Consider the following 22646-nt stretch of genomic DNA (forward strand, 5'->3'; position numbering starts at 1 on the left):
AGAGTTCAGCCATCCAATTTAAAAGCGGAAAAGAACATACGTGCTCTCCCAGCACCGGATCCTCTATCACCATCAGAGGACAGCTCGGTGGGTTTTCAAGAAAGCTCTGTTCCAAGAAAGACTGTGTTGCCGCCAGTAAATTCCAGGGACCAATTAGTCCATGCATCAATGCCACAGCCATAATCCTTTCGCCAGGACAAACCAACTCGTGAGTAATGATAGGAGTCATCAGCTGATTAAAGTCGACGTCAGGAGAAACCGGTCCGCAGAGACACAAATCAATGGCCTAATCGAAATCACAGGTCAGGCAGTGAAATACAGGCTGGACACAGGTGAAGTAGGAGAATCGAAAAGATAATCCATATGCCGTGCTTAATATCGCCAACGGCATTGTGCCATAATATTCTAGCATGCAATTGCGGAACAGTGTCAGCAGCTGCAGGGCGGGAGCTTGCACAGGAGGGACATCCATATTTAAAAATGTAAAAAAGCACAAGAGCGTCCGCTGGTAATGCAAGTAAAAATGGGAATCCACGAAGCACAGTGGAAAAAAATAGAATGAAAGAAAGCAGGGATGACTCCAAAGATTTTCTCAAATGAAGTCACGAGACCACTGGTAACAACTTTAAAAAAGTGCGCCAGGGCCTTTGTGGAGGACGCGTTAAAGATAGTCCGAACCATCTTGCTGAAATGGAAAGGCGAATCAGTATTGAAAAGGGTCTGCACCTCTGTACGGGTGTTCGCTATGTGAAGCACAAAAGTTTCACGGGCCGAACTCAAGGCCACCTCTCTCTGAGACAAAAGAGCTCTTATTCTTGCCATGCCGTTGAAATCTGCTCCCAAGGTTGGTATTTGTGGCCAGATTGAAAACTCCCTATGTTCATGTGTGGGAGGAAATAGAACATTTCTGCAGCAAATAACCCGTTCACTTACTGTTACGATAAAAGGAATACTTTTAATTAACCCAGAACAATCTTCATTATTGAGCATCAAATAACTACCATTTTCCAACAACTTGAACGTGGGGATGATAGCAGGAACTGGCGTGCCTTGCAACACGCAAGCCATATTTGGTCGGTGTTTGTTGCATGAACCGTGTAACTGTATGTGCCTACACATTAGTGAATGATCTGGCGTCTCAGTGCATTCCTCTCCATTCAGATAAACTTCTTGATCATCTTTGAAACATCTGTATGTGTATGGAAGCGACCAGACCTCATGAAGAAAAGCACTACCTAAAGGTTCATAACGACCTATTGGTATATATTTCATACAATTTGAAAACTTATATAAAGCAAAAGGCAGCGTTATTAAACCGTGGATAAGGCACGTTGCCAAAAAACCCGCAATCCTCTGCTGATGATGTCACTGAGCATGTCATGAATGATGTAATATGTGACATCATCAGCAGTGGATTACGGGTAATAGTATCTCTAGTTTACTCCCCTATAGCTGTCTTTCTTTTAACATAAGTGTCTGTTTCCTTCCCTTATACTTACTGTTCTTTTTTAAAAAAAAAAAATGTTGGTTCACTTCCGGTTCGCGTACCGGCGAGCGAACTGGGAAGCGAACTACGAGAAATAGAGGTTGGCACAGTTCCAAATATTGTACCAATTTTTTAATAACGGGGAGGTAGTTCTGAAAAGAACTTTTTTTTTTATTGTTTTTGTTGTTTTATATTTTTTTTATTATTTTTCTGAACATTTTTTTACTTTTTTTGAATTTTTCTGAACAGTTTTATATTTTTTTGGGGTTTTCTTGCAGGGGGCAATGAAAACGATTCATTGTAAAGGGCTCAACAGGAGCAACAAAACAAAAAAAAAATATTTATTATTTGGGGCGTTTCGTACAAACTTGCATATGATAGTCAATAGCTCTGTTGATCAGAGTGATGCTTCTTTCTCCGTAGCAAATGAATCCATTGCAATGTACGCAGACGTGTTTTACTTCATAAAATCTCGTTTGAATATTTGGCACCATCTCCCTGCCCTCTGGTCCCGTTACTTCCGGTACAACAGATCTTCTGGCCATAATAGGGAGATTATCTAGGTCGTTACGAAACTGTGCAGCACTGTAGTTGTTAGGATGCCACCTAGTCATATGGCGATGCATTGTGTAGTTTCCGAAACTGTATTTTTTGTCGGTCCCTCTGGACAGTCTATCTTGACATATAAGGCAAGTTACGTATCTTGCATTTACTTTTTTCTGACCTTTGGGAATTTTAAAAAATTGCCAAATGAAGTTTTCTTTCCGGTGAGACGTCCTGGGCTCCTCAGGCAAAAAGTGCCTCTCTTCGTGCTCGTCGTCCTGTTCCTCTTCTTCCTCTTCTTGCTGAATTATAACTTGAGCAGGTGGTCCACTCTTCCTTGGATGTGGTGGAGGTGGTGGGGAAGCACCAGCTGAAGCTACTAAAGAAGCCATTGCTCACTGGTAACAAAGGGTCTTTCTCTCACAATGATGAAAGTCAGAGTGAGGAAAGAAGGAGGGATTTTCATCATTTGGGAAAAACAATAGTTCTCAACCAATGAAAAGTGTTCATTTTAGATTATATGACCTAGTCTTACATCATTAGGAAACCAAAAGTGAAATGAACCAATGAAAAGTGTTATTACCAAGTCACATGACCTGCTGTGTTTACGTTAAGCGCTTTGCAGGGCCTCCCGGTTTGCTTCCAGAAACCTGTGCTTTGCGACTCGGTAAGCGTACCAGTTCGCTAACGTAGCACGTCATATGACGTATCACGCGACAACGCGAAACGTCATGCGGACGGGAGGTGTCACGATGTTGTTTTCTAACGCGGCAGTTGCGGTAAAGAAACGTTTACCGGCTCGCGGTCTATTTCGCGGCATCAAGGTCAGCTAACGGGAAGCTTCCCGATTCGCGAAGCGGGAACGAAGAAAAAAATATAAAAAAATTTTTTTTATTAATAAACATATAAAATATATTTTTGGATTTAAAGAAGAATACATTTTACAGCTACAGATATTAGCTGTTAAAAAACCAATGAAATTCACTGAAAAAACCATAGGTTATAGACCATATATAGTTAGGAATTAGCATTTACAAAACCTTGAAAATTCACTGAAAAAACCATAGGTTATAGACCATATATAGTTAGGAATTAGCATTTAGAAAACCTTATTTTACTCACACAAAACCATTGAAATTCCATATATAGTTAGTTGCACTAACTATATATCGCGCACCCGCAATCCACTGCTGATGATGTCACATATTACATCATTCATGACATGGTCAGTGACATCACTGATGACATCACTGATGACATCTCAAATGACATCACTGATGACATCACTGATGACATCTCAAATGACATCACTGATGACATCATGACACACCAATACCAGTTACTACATACGCACTCACTGATTCCTACGTCTACACACACATTCACTCATTCACCCATACAATCACTCATACATACAGTCACTCATTATTACAACACTATCATATGCACTCATACACCTATGCAGACAGTCACACACTGCCACTCATCCATGGAGTTACTCACACACCAAGTCAGTCCTGTAAAGAATCAATCACACTTCCATTTCTTCATCTATACAGTTAAACACAGAACACCATACTTCAGTGACATCACTGATGACATCACTAATGACATCTGAAATGACATCACTGATGACATCACTAATGACATCTGAAATGACATCACTGATGACATCTCAAATGACATCACTGATGACATCATGACACACCAATACCAGTTACTACATACGCACTCACTGATTCGTACGTCTACACACACATTCACTCATTCACCCATACAATTACTCATACATACAGTCAGTTATTATTAGAACACTATCATATGCACTCATACACCTAGTCAGTCCTGTGAAGAATCAATCACACTTCGATTTCCTCATCTATAGTTAAACACAGAACACCATACTTTTCACACATATACTAACACATACTTACTCTCTTATACAATCACTGATACAAGTACACATTGATATGCACAGCGTCACACACCTCCCAGCCAGCCACACACACACTCAGTCTTCCATCCATCCAGTCATTCTTCAATATGTAAAACGTATTTAAACTTTACAAAAACACACAGACACTAGATGATGTCATCAGTGATGTCATCAGTGATGTCACTGACCATGTCATGAATGATGTAATATGTGACATCATCAGCAGTGGATTGCGGGTGCGCGATATAGAGTTAGTGCAACTAACTATATATGGAATTTCAATGGTTTTGTGTGAGTAAAATAAGGTTTTCTAAATGCTAATTCCTAACTATATATGGTCTATAACCTATGGTTTTTTCAGTGAATATATATATATATATATACAATTTCTATGGCAAAATGAAACCCCTCATTTTGTTCCTTTTCAAATTAAATGTATTAAGTGTTACCACTTTATTCCAATCAAGATGACTTCAGGTGTGCCATACTTTTGTCATAAGTAAGACTGTTAGCGTTCTAGTTGTTCTTTAGAACACTCTGGGACATTCTGTCATTGGGCTATAGTTGGGCTACATCTGGCTGATATTTGGGCTACATTTGGGCTCTTTTGTCTCTGGTGGCCATCTTGGGAGACTGCATATCAGAATTTTTTTAATGAAATATAAAAGGATTTGAGAAGTCACTCAAAATGTCCCCTAATTTTTCTTTCTTCAGCACTAATCATAATTTCTATGGCAAAATGAACCCCCTCATTTGGTTCCTTTGCAAATTAAATGTTTTAAGTGTTAACACTTTATTCCAATCAAGATGACTTCAGGTGTGTCATACTTTTGTCATAAGTAAGACTGTTAGCGCTCTAGTTGTTCTTTAGAACACTCTGGGACATTCTGTCATTGGGCTATAGTTGGGCTACATCTGGCTGATATTTGGGCTACATTTGTTTTTTTTTGTCTCTGGTGGCCATCTTTGGGCTACATTGGGCTACATTGGGCTACATTTGTGCTCTAACATATATATAGCCCAATGTAGCCCAATATATATTTTTTCAAAGTTAATTTTCATAAAAACCACTGGAGCATATATCTTGAGACATAGCAAAGGCACATCGGGGTACCAGTCCCTACAATTTTGCCAAGTTTGGTGGAAATCCATTCAGCCGTTCGGGCTAAAAGTGAGTCCAACCGCCCTATTGAAATTAACATGGGGAAAACACGTTTTGGGACCCCCTTTTATCTCGGCCCCCGCTTGACGGATCCCCCGAAACTTTCAGGGAGGGAGCGGAGCGCAGCGAGGAAAAGTTAAAGAAAATTACAGGCAGATCCCTCATTCGGCGCCAAAGTTATTCTCAATAGAATGTTGCGGATTTCCTCTGGAAAACGATCCTAACTATAACTACCTACTGGCAACCGCCAGTAGGTAATATATATATATATATATTGTCCAAAGTGCCCTAAAGCCATAGGAGGTCACGCGACAGAGCCTCGCCATGCGGCTCCTTAATGCAGCCTGCCTTCCTGCTCTTTCATAAATCCAATTGCCAACGTGTTTCGGGGAACAAACCCCTTCTTCTCGGGCTGCCAGTAATGAAAACACCTGAGCCTCGCACTCTTTTCACTCTGCGGCTTTATTGAATTACATCATTTCCCCCAGTGGGCGTATGCTCGGTGCAAGTCTTTGATGTATGCTGGTATTTAACAACAAGGGGGGTGATGGACAGAGTTTCTGAATTAAGCAGAATACTCTCACCCAGTCAAGAGATCAGGGCTAGATCCAACACCGTTTTTTAGCTCACTGCACCATCCCAGTTCAGAACCTGGCTATATGCAAATTAGTCTGTTCCTGTCCCAGTGCATGATGGGAACAGGGCAAACCAAACTACCAAGCCAATTCTTACACTGGGAAGGAAACAAGCTTCCGGGGACCGGTGTCTGGCATTTCAGCCGTCGTCGGCCCGGCTTGCTTGAATCCTGATGGTGCAATGAGCAAGGGACTCACATCTGAGTATACCCTTCCACGCTTAGGGTGGACAAAATATTTAACAACAAGGGGTGGTGATGGACAGAGTTTCTGAATTAAGCAGAATACTCTCACCCAGTCAAGAGATCAGGGCTAGATCCAACACCGTTTTTTAGCTCACTGCACCATCCCAGTTCAGAACCTGGCTATATGCAAATTAGTCTGTTCCTGTCCCAGTGCATGATGGGAACAGGGCAAACCAAACTACCAAGCCAATTCTTACACTGGGAAGGAAACAAGCTTCCGGGGACCGTATTTTCTTGATGTATGCTGGGACATGAAGTCCTGAGTGCCGTGAGGAGGAGCACCATCGCTGGGAAAGCTGGAAGAGAATTCCATATACCAGCAGGGTGAGGCTGTTGTTTTGCACGAATCAAGACAGTACCAGCACAGTGCCTAAATATGCTAAATTTGTCTGCCGAAATGCTCGTAACCTACTACAGGATTAAAATGTGCCTCGATATTATATGAAACGATATTATATGAAACATTTGAACTTACTAAAAGAGAAGAATAATGTTCGCACTCAGGACTTCGCACCCATTCCCCGGGGCCGGCATTTTTTAAAATGTATTTTTGTTAATGGGGAGAGGGCCGCGTGGCCCCCACCCCGCGCCACTGGTAGCCCCGGGGAGCCCATCCCCCGTGGCTGGCCCTCACCTTTGGGGATCATGGGGGTCTCCAATCCCCCCACCGTCCTGCCGGCTCCCCGCCTCCTGAGGGAGCCGGTGTTCTATCGATATCTGAACCCCATCTGTGTTTGTATCCCATAGGAGTTGCCTTCACTTTGCGCATGCATGTTTGTGGTAGCGCATGCATGTTACTGTCGTGCATGCATACAATACGTGTACCGTGTACCCCTAATGTATTTCATTTCATTTGCGCATGCTCAATTACAAAACGCCCAATCACAGCTCTCACACCCAGTGACATCACGCTCAACCAATCATCATTCTGCAAAGCATTTATAACCTTCCAACCTTCTCGAACTTTTCCTATTCCGCAGTCACAGCCCTGCCGATAGTGTTCACTCCTTGCATCGCATCGCTGAAATCAAACTTTTCCTATATCGCATATACAGCCATTGATAGTGTACGTATCCACTTCTTCGTAGGTGAGTAATTTTTCTAACGATAATTAAGTTAATTAATCTGAATGATCTTTAAGTACCGCGTAAATACAATTTTTTGTTCGATTTGGCAATGCTGTTTTTAAGCACGCCTTTCTGCTTTTTATATCTTTAAAATTTACTTCGTAACCTTTGTTTCTTTGCAAATCACTTAGTCATGCTGCGTTTCTTTAATTTGCCAAGCACCACTTGGCCGTTCCTGCAGCAGTGTGCCACGTGTTGTTCAAGTTAATGCGATGTAGTTTTTCTCCTGTAAGTAGTGCGTCACGTGCCCCATGCATTGCGAAAGTAATGTTTTCGCCAATAGTGTATTTTAGCCCGCTTTCCAGCTTTTGTATGTCGAATAACTTGCCTTGGTAGCCGCTGTTTCTGGGCAATTCACTTAATCCTGCCGCCTTTCATTATTTAAGTAGTGCGCCACGTGCTCCTTCCTCCCCATGCATTGCAAATGTAATCGATTGGCTAATGTTGTATTTTAGGACGCTCTCCATGTTTTTTAAGAATGTTAAACTTTATTTGCTATCCTTTGTTTCTGTGCAAATCACTTAATCCTGCTGCGTTTCATTAATTTGCCAAGTGCCACATGGCCGTTCCCTCAGCAGTGTGCCACGTGCTGTTCAAGTTAATGCAATGTAGTTTTTAACATGTAAGTAGTATCTCACATGCCCCATGCATTGCAAAAGTAATGTTTTCGGCAATAGTGTATTTTAGCAGGGTTTCCAGCTTTTGTATGTCGAATAACTTGCCTTGCTAGCCACTGTTTGTGGGCAAATCACCTAATCCTGCCGCCTTTCATTATTTAAGTAGTGCGCCACATGCTCCTTCCTCCCCATGCATTGCAAATGTAATCGATTTGCTAATGTTATATTTTAGCACGCTCTCCATTTTTTTAATAACGTTAAACTTTATTTTCCTCCTTTGTTTCTGTGCAAATCACTTAATCCTGCTGCGTTTCTTTAATTTGCTAAGTGCCACATGGCCATTCCCCCAGCAGTGTGCCACGTGCTGTGCAAGTTAATGCGATGTAGTTTTTCTCGTGTATGTAGTGTCTCACGTGCCCCATGCATTGCAAAAGTAATGTTTTCGGCAATAGTGTCTTTTAGCACGGTTTCCAGCTTTTGTATGTCGAATAACTTGCCTTGGTAGCCGCTGTTTCTGGGCAATTCACTTAATCCTGCCGCCCTTCATTATTTAAGTAGTGCGCCACGTGCTCCTTCCTCCCCATGCATTGCAAATGTAATCGATTGGCTAATGTTGCATTTTAGCACGCTCTCCATGTTTTTTTATAACATTAAACTTTACTTGCTATCCTTTGTTTCTGGGCAAATCACTTAATCCTGCTACGTTTCTTTAATTTGCCTACCGCCACGTTAACCATTCCAGCAGCAGTGTGCCACGTGCTGTTCAAGTTAATGCGATGTAGTTTTTCTCGTGTAAGTAGTGTCTCACGTGCCCCATGCATTGCAAATGTAATGTTTTCGGCAATAGTGTATTTTAGCACGGTTTCCAGCTTTTGTATGTCGAATAACTTGCCTTGGTAGCTGCTGTTTCTGGGCAAATCACTTAATCCTGCCGCCTTTCATTATTTAAGTAGTGCGCCACGTGCTCCTTCCTCCCCATGCATTGCAAATGTAATCGATTGGCTAATGTTGTATATTAGCACGCTCTCCATGTTTTTTAATATCATTAAACTTTATTTGCTATCCTTTCTTTCTGTGCTAATCACTTAATTCTGCCACGTTTCTTTAATTTGTCAAGCGCCACGTGGTCGTTCCCACAGCAGTGTGCCACGTGCTGTTTAAGTTAATGCGATGTAGTTTTTCTCATGTAAGTAGTGCGTCACGTGCCCTATGCATTGCAAAAGTAATGCTTTTGTCAATCCTGTATTTTAGCATGGTTTCAAGCTTTTGTATGTCGAATAACTTGCTTTGGTAGCCGTTGTTTCTGGGCAAATTAGTTAATCTTGACGCCTTTCATTATTTAAGTAGTGCGCCACGTGCTGCTTCCTCCCCATGCACTGCACATGTAATCGATTGGCCAATGTTGTATTTTAGCACGCTCTCCATGTTTTTTAATAACGTTAAACTTGATTTGCTATCCATTGTTCCATGCAAATCACTTAATCCTGCTGCACTTCTTTAATTTGCCAAGCGCCACATGGCCGTTCTCGAAGCAGTGTATTTTAGCACGGTTTCCTGCTTCTTTAAATTGTCTTCGTTTAGAATCTCAAGATAACCGGTGATGCCTTCATCTTAAATATATGGAACGTTATTGAGTACTTGAAGGGTCTATGTTCTGTGCTGGATTTGGGAAGAAAGGTAGCTTGAAAAGTATTTCATATTTTGAAGTTATAAAGGTGGTGTAGTAGTTCTGTAGAAACATCTTTTTTAGGAATTAAAGCTTGGTAAGTAGTCAAATGTTCTGAAACTTCGACGAGAGGAGTGAGAGGCGCGGCTCCTGTTCCCTGTGGCTTATTGGTAAGTGCTGCGTCAAAGTGACAAGTTTTTGTGGTCTCCATTTGTAGGGCAGGTTTTAATCAAGGCTTAGAGTACTAGTGCTAATCATTGATATACAATTGACAAGTTAGTCAGCACTTTCTGGTACAACCAACTTAAGATAACCACAGTGCATAGGGCCAACCATTTTACAAACAGAGTCCAACCTCTGTGTGTTTGCAAATCACTTAATCTCTCCCTGGCACTTAATCTCTCCCATGCTGATTGTGAAACACTGCACCACGTGGCCAGCCACGCACAGGCCTCATTGCAGAAGCGGCTTGTTTTCACTAAGTTACAGACATCTTCATCAAAGTGGCCTTTCCTTTGGGGCTTCCTTGGGGCCTCTCTTTCTGTGTATTTACAGCAACCACATATTCTCCCCGGCCCTGAATGTGAGGCGACATGATTGTGAAGTGCTGCACCATCTGGCCGTCCCTGCTCTAAAGTTTGTGAGCAGAGTGAGGGGTCAGGGGTGGGGGGGCAGTTGTTATATTATTGGTGTATTCACTCACATATTTAGTTATTTATGGTATTGTAATGTACTGTGAGCATGTGATGATATTCTCTTAACCTTGTTTTTATGTTTATCCTCATTTTAAATAGAAATAGATGCCACTAACTACCAAGACCTTTTTCATTATGTGACACATAATGTGTATCCTGAAGTTTTCACTAAAGTCCAGATGCATGGATTGCATAGACTGTCTAAAAAATTCACCATTAAAGGTACTAGTCAAGTCAAGTCAAGAAATACTTTATTCGGTTCGTTTCAAAAACCACAAAAGTACAAAGACAAACAAGAAGATCCAAAAGACCCCAGACAGCATAATAACATAAAAGTACAATTTAAAAAGGAGGAAGTACCCAGTTTAAAAGATACTTGAAAGTACAGAAATATGGTGTCAAATTTTAAAACGGGAGATATATACAACATTCCATTGTTTAAAAGCAAATTAAAAACATTTAAAAATTAAGTCAAAAAGCAGAAATTAACATATGTAATTATTAAGCATGGGCGGATTTTGCGGATTCGCGATCCGCGAATTTGCGGATTTGCGTATTCGCGGATTGCGAAAATACGCGAAATCCGCGAATTCTCGCGGATTAGCGGATTTTTTGGGGGTGTGTGTGTTCGCACGGGTTTCTGCAAGTTCGCGAGGGTTTTGTACTATTTCGCAAATTGCGAACTTACTTGTCGGGTCGCCAGTTTAGCGAACTTGTTGTTTGTACGTGCCCAGTCTGTTTGCTAAGCTTTCTTCATCACTGCCACTCTCTGTCACCACTGGCACTCTCTTTGGTCACCCATGCCACCCTCTGGCTCACCCATGTCACCCTCTGTGTCATCACATCACCCTCTAGTTCACCAGTGTACATTATTGGGGCAAAGCAAAGCACTGCCATCCTCTGTCAACACTGGCACTCTGGTTCACCCATGCCACCCTCTGGCTGGCACACCCATGCCACCCTCAGTGTCATCACAACACCCTCTGATTGACCACTGAGTGAACAAACACCTGCTAAGTGCCTTAAGTTTTGCAAACAACAACACCTGCCCTGCCCCAACTGACATTAATGAAGGCTGGCACCTGCTTGTCTGCTCCCTTTCCTTTTTGTTGCAAATGCAAAGTAAATAATTTTTTTTAACAGGATGCAATGGCATACTTGTAACTATTCTGTGACTGATAGAGCAGGGTCACACAATAGTTGCAAGTAGGCAACCGGATTCTGGAGGGCCCCTTCAGGAAGCACTACAGGTAAATGGTTACAAATGAATAGCTCGAACTTTTGCACCTGCTCGTTCGTTTTGCTTTTGCAAAACTCGTTTTTCGGTAATTTCGCCCTATTCGCGGGGCGCGTCGTAGTGCGAACTCGCCCGTGAAAGCCGCGAACTCGTGCGAGTTACCTCAAGGTTGAGTATGGGCGCCGCCATTTTGTTTGCGTGACGTATTTCCGTTTCCGCCCGCTAAGTGTAATCTCGCCCGACTCGCGCCTTGCGAATACAAGTTCGCACGAGTTCGCGAGAGAAATCGCGTGCGAACTTACTTACTCGCGCGTGATCGGGCCGCCATCTTGTTTTTCATTCATTCCTATGTGTCTGGGTATGGTGTTTCTATCCTCTCTATATCTCTGCCATCCTTTGCTTGTTTTACTATTTTTTTGATCTATTTAACTTATTTTCTATCCCTGTATTTTTCTAGATCTATATTTTTGTGTTTTAGGCTATTTTTGTTTACTTTTGAACTACTTTTTTAAACTTTTACTTTCCTTCTTCCCTACTCTTATTTTTTTTCATTTTGTCTCTTCTTTACTGCTCACACCTGCCCAGAACAAGAACATGGTCAAGACAGCTGTGAAGCTGCCCAAGACGGGCACCGCAGCCCGTGCCCGGCTCCCGTGTGGTCGATTGAGGGCGGAAATGGTGGTGCCTCGGGAGATTTTCAGCCCTGAGGAGGTGGGCGCACTTGTTTTTTACGTGCAGCGCCGTCTCCCCAGGACCATCGCGGCAGGCGGCAGGATTGCTGCTGGTTACACCAACAGCCAGGAGCGACGGAAGCGGTGGGCGCAGGTGTGCCGGGCCCTTTTTAAGATCACGGGGGTCCAGCGCACCTACAATCAGGTCACCCACCGCTGGACCGACATCCTTGACCGAGAGCGTGACCTGCTAGACGTGCTGGGAGTGGAGGTCCCCGGTCTTGGTGAGTAGTAGTAGCAATTTTTTCATTAATATTTCAAAATCTTCTGTGCATTTCATGTGCACTGTTCTCCTTCTCTGTGCCGGTGCCACTGCTTATTTGTTATCTATTTTGTGTTCATTTAATTGGGCTGAGTATGAGTGTATGTTACAGAAATGCGTAATGCTAGACACAAAGGGGCAGATTTACAAGCCCCTTGTTCCACGTTTACACTGCCTTACCTGATGCACAGCGACGTAAACGTGGCGCATCCCTGCGAGTCATGCACAACGTGATGCATCTAAGGAGATGCGCCACGTGAATGCCTGGGCCAGCGCCTCAATGGGTGCGTTCCCACGCAGGGGGGGAGTGGGGGGTGGGTGTTAATATACGCCACACCATGGCGCCTCTCTTGTGGCGCTGCGTCACAAAATTGACGCAAGAATGGAGCAGAAGAGCTGCAAGGGGCTTGTAAATCTGCCCCTAGAGTAGAGGCTCAGGTGCAGTCCTTCCTTTGTAGCCCTCTTTTTGGATGAAATAGTAGGTTCTTGTTCTTTCTAAATGTTTGATTTGGTTGACAAGGACATCGGCAAGCAGCAATCATCAATGTTTTCTGTTATTTCTTTCATGTTGTACGTTAGGTCCGCCCAGGGGCAAATCTGCTGCAGCAGTGGCTCCAAAGGAGGAGGATGCAGGCCAGGGCGGCGAGTGCTCCTTTGCTGGCCCCAGTAAGTTTTCTTTTAAATATAGAGGACCTATTGTTGTCCAAGCATTCCTAATTTAATTGTTTTGAAATAGTGTTTAGATAGGAGCAAAATCAATAATCCTACTGTTGCAGGGACAATTCTCCACAAACCGAACTATGGACACCAAAGACCAGAGTAATAATATTTCAGAGGGGCGTGTTTGGCACACTGTATAAATAAACCTGGTAGTGTCAGCAGCACAGATTCCTCCTTCCAAAAATTGCAAAACTTTTCGCTCAGTCACTCTAGTCCGGACTCTCTAGAGGAAAAACTACAGAGTCAATTCAAGTTTAAAAGCTTTATTAAAAGTTTAAGTAAACACATATATTAAAATAAAGTTAGTTGGAAATGGAAAAGTGCTTGGTGCTGATTTGATGAGTTCTGGAATGGTACACATTTCTTGTGGTCGAGCCGAGCTTTCACCTGGTTTCAAGTTGATGTTCCTCTCTTGTCATTAGAAGTCCAGTTTCTGTCTGTTCAGAGAAAAATAATGTGTGTGAAAAAATTAAGCAAGCATTCAACAATTGTGACAAAAAAATTAAGCAAGACAACAGCTTTCCCTGGAAGGAGGGACATTTACTTTAGACTACAGTAGACAGTCAATTACTTTTTCAGTTGTTTTCACATTTTTTCATTCATAGTCCAAATACTAGTGGAGTGGTGTAATCTAACATTCTTAAATCTATTTTGTAGGTGGAACATCTGGTGGCGGGGCCAGCTCGGATGTGGTCATCATTGACTCGGAGTCCGAGGGTCAATCTGGGGAGGAGTCGGACCAAGAACAAGTACAGACTGTGAGGCAGGAGACAGTGGCGGTGGTGTGTACAGGTAAGCTGGATCATGGTACTATCTGACTCTTAGATAGGATATGATGTGTATCCAGTGGTGGCCCAGTGACAAATTACAATATGGTAATTACAGCAGGCTGGGACCGAAAGACAGATAGAGGCAGAGACAGAGAGAGAGGAAGACAGAAGGAGAGATAGAGAGGGAGGGAGCCAGAGGGAGGGTGAGGGAGGGAGACAGAGAGAGAGAGAGACAGCGAGGTAGAGGGAGACAAAGGGAGACAGAAAGAGTGAGACAGAGAGAGAGAGAGAGAGAGAGAGAGAGAGAGAGGGAGGGAAACAGACATATCGCCTGGGCCTGGTGCAGATGATACGGTTGCTGGTGTGGTTAACGGCTCAGAGGAAAAATCACTCACTTCTGCCAGATCTCTTTCATATGAAAGAGCACCAAACCAAGGATACAAGAGAGTTGTGGGAAGGGAAATGGTGATTCAAGCGCCCCTCCCTGCGGACGCCCATGATACTGGCCTGAATAGTTTTGTACTGCCCTGGCTAGTTGCTAGTTGTACTGTGACACAACTTCCTGCTGAATCATTTTGTGTTAATCATATTCCTAAAGAGCATTGCTTACAGATTATGTCTTTCTTTCTTCATATAGTTGGCAATACTAAAACCTCCAAACCAACGAGGAGTATGCTGGCTGTACTGGCCCGGCAACGGAGGCTGGAAGCAACTGTTGCGGAATATCGGCGACTGGTGGAACTCGAGGGGGATGACACGCACTCCAGTGCATCCAACTTAACATCGTCTACATCCTCCTCTGTTACCCCACGTTCTGCCGGTAAGCACAGTGCTCCAGCGAACCGGAGCCGTGCCGGAAGACGCCACCGCCGAGCAGCAAAAGCTGCACCTCGCAGCACTGTCAAAGGTCGCTTGCGCCGTGCACTCCGCAGAGTGTCAGACCTAGAGGCGGAGGTCCAGAAATGGCACAAATTTCAAAATGTGGTGGAGGGCCTCCGCCTAGAGCAAGCCATCCTCCAGGAAAAATATGATGCCCTGGCCCTAAAGCATGATGCCCTGGAGGCCAAACTTACCAGCTTGCATCCATAGAGTGTCCCTTGCCCCTTTTTTTGAGACTGTTGGGGGGTGGGAATTGGGAGTTGGGTTTTTTGGGGACTTTTGAGGACTATTTGTTGGGGTTAGGGAGGGTCTTGCGGGAGATTATTTTGTTAGGGATATAAATATACTTTTTCAAACTTTATCTGAGCATACCTGTTTTTTTACTACTTTTGAGCTGGGTGGGTGGTGGTTTTGCAGTAATTTCATTTAACAGAACACTGTCATCGTGTTGGTTCACGTGCAATAGGCCAAATGTTTTCCTAAGTAAATGCCTGTCACAGACTTTGTCAATTCAAGAGCCCTAGGACTTTGCTGCTAGTACCACTGTCACTCTCTCGCCTCTCCGAATACTCCATTATACTACCTCCCATCCAAAAGCTTATCTTACCTGTAATTTGTGTTTGAGGGCTGGCTCCACCTGGAATTCACAGAGTCCTAACGCGTTCTGCAGCAGGGCCACAACTGGAGTTTCCCGGCGTGGATTTTCTGCAAATCAAAAGCAATCAACATTAGAAATGTGGTAGCGGTGCTGACACAACCCTAAAACCTAGAAACCCCAGAGACAGCACCCCTGAGACAGGCAAGCGAGCAATAGAACGCCTACACGTTCACGTGCAATAGGCCACATTTTTTCCTAAGTAAATGCCTGTCACAGACTTTGTTAATTCAAGAGCCCTAGGACTTTGCTGCTAGTACCACTGTCACTCTCTCGCCTCTCCGAATACTCCTTTATACTACCTCCCATCCAAAAGCTTATCTTACCTGTAATTTGTGTTTGAGGGCTGGCTCCTTCATTTCTTCATTTCTTCATTGTGCAGAATCCAGGCATCAGCATTATGGGTAATGGATAGGGTGAGTCTGGAGGAGGAGGACTCAGGATAGACGACCAGGACTGAGTTCTTGTCAACTAACTGTTGTGAACCGGTGGAATGCTGCTGCATCAAAATCAAGACAGTTCTGCTGATGTGCTTGTTGTTTGATTGGGTGATTACAGTTTTGTTGGGAATGTGATGAAGCACTTGCTAAAGAAAGACAGACATACAGGAATAAAAGTGAATAAGGAGGACTATTTACAATTAATGAATGATTGATTGAGTCATTTTCAGAACTCGCTGTCAGGGAAGCAGAACTCGTCCTCATACTCTGCTAAATCATCAGTCGGGGTTACTTCTGGTAACTGAGGAGAACTTTCCTCGGGTAGGGCGGTGTCCTCTTCTTCCTGCGTGCATTCTCGTACTCTGTAATCTGGTGGTATGAAGTGCTGGTTCATCTTTATCAAGGTGAGCCGCTCCACATTTGCGGGCAAGAGGCGGGACCTTTTGGAAGTCACAATGCCACCAGCAGAACTAAAAACACGTTCTGAAGACACGCTTGCGAGTGGGCAAGACAAGTAATTGATAGCCAGGTTGGTGAGCTCTCGCCATATTTTTCTTTTCCCATGCCAATACGCCAATGGGTCCTCAGTAATATTGACCTCTGTTGAGTCATCCAGATAGGCCTGCACCATTGAAAGAATGTCCTCCCGGATTCCTGTACTTTGCACTTCTGTGTCCTTTCTAGGACCAGGAAACCCTAGCTGAGTTAGCCAACTCGCTTCAGACATATCGCATGTGCCTGGTGCAGATGATACGGTTGCTGGTGTGGTTAACGGCTCAGAGGGAAAGTCACTCACTTCTGCCACAGGCACAGATGGTGAAGTGCTTTTTTGGGACGCCTGATCGCCTGCTGATTGACTAGTAGTACTTTCTTCTCCTACAGTTTCCTTCCGTTCTATTTCAAAACGAATGGCTGACTGAGCTAGCCAACCTTTGTACTCTGTAACATCCGATGTTTCAAAAGGAATTATTACTTTGCCAAACAATGGCTTTTTGTAACGTGGATCCAGAATAGTAGCACAAATGTAGTGCTGTTGTTTCTTGATATTTACAAGCCGTTCATTGCTAACTAGGCGTTGTAATAATCTCTGCGCCAACTCATGTGCTTCGTTCTTTCCAACGTCCTTTAATTGTGAAGACACCACCTTGACTTGGTGCTCGAGCTTCAGCAACAGTGGGATAGCTTTGCTCAAAGAACAGTCCTCCCTGCTCACGTCACGCGTGAAGACCTCAAAAGGCCGAAGCATGTCTGTCAGGCTTTTAACTAGCTGCCATTGCTCCACCGCTAGCATCATTCCTGTCGTATCACCACCCAGGTTGTAGAAATACTCATTGACTACTGGAAACAGCTCATGCAGACGCTCAAGCATGTAGAAGGTTGAGTTCCAACGTGTTGCTACCTCCTGGATAAGTGCTTTCACTGGCATTCTACGTTCATTTTGCTTGCGCCTCAGCTCCTTCCGGGCCTTAAAAGAATGGTTGAAATGTGTGCATATTCTTCTGCAGATGGTCAGTGTTTTTTCGACTGCAAGTTCTTTTTTCAAAAAATTTTGCACAACAAGGTTGATACAGTGCGCCAAACACGGCACTCTGATATAGAAACCGTCCTCCATGGCCTTAACTACATTCCTGCCATTATCTGTAGAAACATAACCAACCTTGCAATTTCTTGGGCGCAGCCATTTCAAGACCTTTTTGTTAAAGTCAGCCAAAATGTTGACTGCAGTATGACTTTTCTCCATGCCAAACATGGCTAATGTTGCATGTTTACGAGCACCCTTAAAAATCTCGACCAAATCACCACCTGCATTTATCTGTTTAATAACCCCTGAAAAAGAGACCCAGTGTGCAGTGATGCACATGTAATCAAGGGCTTGGCAACTGGTCCACATGTCTGTTGTCAGGTGTATAGTGTGAACAGCACTCTTCTGCAAAGCTGCCCCCACCAACTCAAGCACCTCTTTGTGTAGTGCTGGAACAGCAACCCTGGCAAAATAGTACCGGCTAGGAACCTTCCATTTAGGGGCCAATGTTGCCACGAGTTCAAGGAAACCCACACATTCGACAAACGAAAAAGGGAGAAGGTCCACCGCTAGCATTTTTGCCAGCTTAGTGTTATAGAGGCGTACAGTTGGGTGGTTGCGTTGAAATTGCGCATCTGAGGAGAACATGCCTGAAATGGTGCGCTGGACAAATTTACGGGATGATGCGGATGCCTTCTTCGACCCACTTCTGATCAGTGTTGACATTTTCCGCATTGGTGTGTCTCCCAGACTCTCAGTGTGCCTGCTATGTGTTACAGAGGGTGTGATGCTGCAAGGGGTACTGGGTGCAACCGGACACATGTCTGACGCTTCTTCTACCTCCCCATCATCTTCAGATGAAACACCTACTATGGGTATATTTTGGCCACTTGCCCTTTGGGATCGCTTTCCCTTGACTTTTGCTAGGTGCGGAAACCATTCGACAGCGTGCTTTCTTTCAAGATGACCTATCTGGCCTCCGGTTCCATAGTTGGTACCAGTCTTACCACGGCTAACTCTAGTCTTACAAATGCAACAAACGGCTATGTTATCATATTTTTCATGGACACTAAAAAAGTTCCAAACTGGGGACTGGAAACTTCTGGTTTTGCCGCACGAGGTGATACTGCTGCCAATGCCAGATGAAGCAGTGGTGGATGAGCCTTGCAGACATCTACTGGGTTGTGCAATTATTGCAGCAACCTTACTTGAGGGAGTCGAGCGGGATGGAGTCCCCCTCCGGGGAGAAAATATGGGAGCTGTAGGTTTTGTTGAACTTGTGGTACTACTTGACTGCGTTGGTGGTGCTACCAGTGGCACGTCGCCAGGGTCACGCTCAGCATGACGTCGGGATAGGGTGTAAATGTCTGTCTGCTGCATGGCCGGTGTGGCTGGACTGACATGTGTGATGACTAGGTCATTGCTGTCATCCTCTTCAACAACATCAGAATGCACCACTTCATCAAGTCCGACGTTCGGATCCATAAGTATAAGCTTTCCGGGGCCCTTCCTTTTAACATTTGATACCTTTCGCAGCTCATGGTGTGCCTCCCTCTCAGACATCGGAGATGGTTGCCAATCCAGATCCAGATCATCGTCTGATGGAGCGGGGCTTGAAGAGGAACTTCTACACATCCTCCTTGATCTTTTCCTTGCTGGGGAGCTGGGAGAAAATGAATCATCAGGAGGAGTGGCTTCGTCTTCCTGACATGATACCCCGGCTCCAAAGTCAATTTCCTCCTGTGCCCCTACTTCTGGAAGAACAACCATTGTGGGAACTTGCACCGCTCCATGGCCATCTTCACTGACCTCTACTTGCAAGTCTCCATGGACCTCTCCTTCTCGGCCTTCTCCTTCTCGGCCTTCTCCTTCTCGGCCTTCTCCTTCTCGGCCTTCTCCTTCTCGGCCTTCTCCTTCTCGGCCTTCTCCTTCTCGGCCTTCTCCTTCTCGGCCTTCTCCTTCTCGGCCTTCTCCTTCTCGGACAGCTCCTTCTCGGACAGCTCCTTCTCGGACAGCTCCTTCTCGGACAGCTCCTTGCGCATGTACTTCTGCTTGTACTAGTAGCCCATGCAGTTGTTGTTGCGGCTTTGGTTGTTGAATAGTACTTGTGAGATGAGTTAAAACCTGTGTTGATGGCGTGCTGCTACTTTCTTGCGATGATCCAACATCACTGGTCGTTGGTGATTCAACAACTAAACAGGCTACCTGTGCAGCACTCATGGTGGGCCTTTGTTTTTTTGGTTGTTGTTGCCCAAAAAATGTCTTGGTTGAGCAACCAGTCGCCTTGGTAAGTGGTGCCACTTGCTTCTTCTTCTCCTTAGTAGAGACATCTTTCTTGGAAGAGGACCTACGGGCACCTCTTTTTGGAGCCATCTTCTTCAGATGTCTTAACAACAGGCCGCAGCAGCACTTCTTCCTGGCACTGATGCTCAATGATGATGCGTAGTTTTGTGCACCTAAACGCAAATGAAGACAGAGGAACATCAGTAAATATAAATGTTGCATATCTAGCGCTTGAATAAACAGTTAGCAAGTAGGCATTTATGAATACACACGTGCACACCACACAATATGGAATTTTCATAATTAGGAATTGCTAAATTTTTGGGAAACAGGAATTTAACAATGATCCAAGAGAGCACACACACAGAGGGTTGTGCTTTCATGTACCCCTGACTCCGCCTGGGCACCATGGGTGAAAGCAAGGCACAATGGGTGTAGGCCTATGTCTCATAGCTCACTGCCTGCCTTCAAAATGGCCGCTTGACCCCCCCATCCACATGGCCAGGACCATGCCTCAAAATGGCCACCACCAACATAGCCAGCACCCAACCCCTACTCCAAAAAGTGAAAACACACAACACAAATCAAATCACCACAATCCAATGCCATCCATCCATTTTCAGAAGGCTTATGCTGCCTGCTGGTGGTTTTCCGGTGCAAAATTGCATTTTTTACAATTTCGCGAGTGCGAGATTGTTGCTTCACGGCGCGAACGTGGCAAAAACCCACAAAATCCGCGAACAGACCGATTCTGGGCCCCCCTGGGCATAATGGATGACATCAGAGCACAGAATCATGTTAACAAAAATAATTTCAACAAAACAGTTGTATCATCCATGCACCCATAAATAAGCCTGGTGGTTTTCAATTCATGTGCAGCAGAATTGTAATTTTTACAATTTCGCGAGTGCGAGATTGTTGCTGCGCGGGACACGAGCAGTGCGAACACAAGCAAAAACATCCTCAGCTCGCGAACTTGCAGATTTTCCCCCCAAAAAGTCGAAAAAAAAAACACACACAAAAATCACCACAAACAAACAACATCAACTTACTTCTTTGTGAAATCAAAATTCGAATCCAAAATTAATCCAAAAAGCCTCAAATCCAAATATCCAGCAGCAACCACAAAAAGTAATCCTTCCCAGTCAAGAATGATCGAAAAGTGGCCAGGAAATGGAGGAGCTTGCTGGACAGGAACAGGAAGTTGGAGACTGGGGCACTTCCTTCACCCCACCCCTATGGGAGGAGCTTGCTGGACAGGAACAGGAAGTTGGAGACTGGGCCACTTCCTTTACTAAGTAATTTTTGTACTTTCGCTAGTGCGAGATTGTTCCTGCCCGCGCCGCGGACCGCGAGCAGCGCGAGCAGTGCGAACACAAACAAAAAATCCGCTTCGCGCGGATTTTGCGTATTCTCGCCGCATCCGCGAGAGTTCGCGGATTGCGGATTCCCCGAAAATACGAAAAATCCGCGAGCGTAACGGATTTTACGCCCATGCTTAGTAATTATTCATCTAAGTCCAATTAATCTTCTTACTAAGTCTCACTGCTATGGTTAAAAATCTAGCTACATTACAAATTTCCCATATGTTAGACAGTAATTGGAGGTACAATAAGGCTGGCTTTACTTGCTTAAACCCTTTCCCCTTTAGTAGGGGTATAATAAACTTTTTCCTTATATCTATGGAGTAACCACAGAAAAACAGGAAGTGAGCAGTATCCATAATCGAACAACCATCACATTTACACAAATCCAGATCAAGAGGCTTAGTCCAACCAGGGCGGTCAGAAATCAAAAGGTGGATTTGGTCTAACCGGAACTTAGTTAAAAGGTATCTGTGATTTGTGTTATTAACAACCTTTAGGTAAAGTTCCAGTTCACACCCAGAAGATACAATCAGTTGGTGGGTTCTCACGGATGGCTTTGACAACTCCAATCCTTCTCTATCCATCCCTCTGTTCAACAGAAAGGTATTTTTGACCCACTTCAGGTCGCCCTTCACTAAGTTAGATGACTTGCTAAACAGTTCTGGCCGACCTAACTTTATAGATAGTTGTTGGACATATTTCAACCAGGGGATCTTGTCCCAATGATCTAGGGAAAGGCAGTCCTTAAAAATTTCGTGGTTCACTTCCAATTCCGGGTTAAGCCAGACTGAAATCCACTTAAGTAGGGGGGCCATGGCAATTCGATCCTCCAGATAAGCTACGCCGCATTCCAGATGTACTATGAAGCCGGCCGTAGATCTTGGCAAGGAAAGAATCGTTTTAAGAAAATTGTCCTCAGTTATCTGGAGCATCTTGACTGTCCTGAAACACCACAAGTCTGCGCCATACATGGCAATAGCAATACATTTTGCAGCATATACCTTTAATACCGCCTCCAAGGGTTTCACCCCTAGTTTACGCGAGAAGACCAGAACTGCCGAAATAGAGCGTGCCAGGGCATTTTTTTTCTCCAGCAATTGGGGGTGCCAGGTAGAACAGTCATCAAATACAACCCCCAAATAGGGAAATCTGGAGACTCATGTCAGTTTATGCCCATTGCATTCTAGTGCCATTACATATTTTTTTTGGGCCCTGCCTTTCTGGCCCACCACCATAACATGAGATTTACCGTAATTAACACTGAGATCAAGAGATGACATAAAAACATAAAATGAATTTAACAGACATTGGAGACCCACTGCGGTGCGAGCTAAAAGAGCAGCATCATCCGCATATAATAGAGCAGGCAATGAAAACTTTCCTGCCCTCGGTATGTCCTTACAAGCTGCTCCTAGAGCGCCGCCCAAGTCATTAATATATAACGTGAACAACAAGGGAGCTAAAATACATCCTTGCCTTACCCCATTGGTGATACTAATCTCGCCCGTGCGATTACCCTTTCTATCATATCGCACCGTGGCTGTAAGGTCCCTATGGAGGTCTGCTAAGAAATGCACAATGTTGGGATCTATTCCAATTCTAAGAAGCTGGCCCCATAACTTGGACCTATTTACTCGATCAAATGCCGAGGATAGGTCCATAAATGCG

This window comes from Lissotriton helveticus, chromosome 6 (genome assembly GCF_964261635.1).
Source record: "Lissotriton helveticus chromosome 6, aLisHel1.1, whole genome shotgun sequence".
In the NCBI taxonomy this organism is placed as follows: domain Eukaryota; kingdom Metazoa; phylum Chordata; class Amphibia; order Caudata; family Salamandridae; genus Lissotriton; species Lissotriton helveticus.